The 399-nt window shown below is 57.6% G+C and overlaps 1 protein-coding gene across 1 annotated transcript in view; it reads right to left on the bottom strand.

Annotated features, from left to right (window-relative positions):
• The window catches only part of LOC106899811 (basement membrane-specific heparan sulfate proteoglycan core protein-like), a gene marked incomplete at both ends in the record, with an annotated part of 67,681 nt that overhangs the window by 61,926 nt on the left and 5,356 nt on the right, over positions 1-399 (bottom strand). The window lies entirely within an intron of this gene.

Genomic DNA, 399 nt, shown 5'->3' with positions numbered 1-399 from the left:
AGGGGATGTGGACAGAGAAAGGGAAGAAGAGGATGGGGACCCGGATGGGATAGGGATGGGGTGGGAAGAGGATGGGATGGGGATGGGAAGGGGAATAGGATGGGGGTGGGATAGATATGGAATGGGGACGGGATTAGGATGGGGATGGGATGCAGAAGGGGGTGAGGATGGGATGGGGAAGGGGGCAGGGAAAAGGAAGAAAGAGGAAGAGGAAGGGGATGGGATAAGGAATGGGATGGGGGTGGTAGAGGGATGGGGACAGGGATGGGGAGCAGGGAAGGGAAGAGGGATGGGATGGGACGGGATGGTGATAAAGATGGGAATGTGGATGGGATGTGGACAGGGAAAGGGAAGAGGACAGGATAGGGATGGGGTGGGAACAGGATGGGACAGGGATGG

This window comes from Calidris pugnax, unplaced genomic scaffold, assembly GCF_001431845.1.
Source record: "Calidris pugnax isolate Ruff unplaced genomic scaffold, ASM143184v1 scaffold825, whole genome shotgun sequence".
In the NCBI taxonomy this organism is placed as follows: Eukaryota; Metazoa; Chordata; class Aves; order Charadriiformes; family Scolopacidae; genus Calidris; species Calidris pugnax.
Note: the sequence above shows the minus strand (reverse complement) of the source record. Positions and strands in the feature narration are given on the sequence as shown.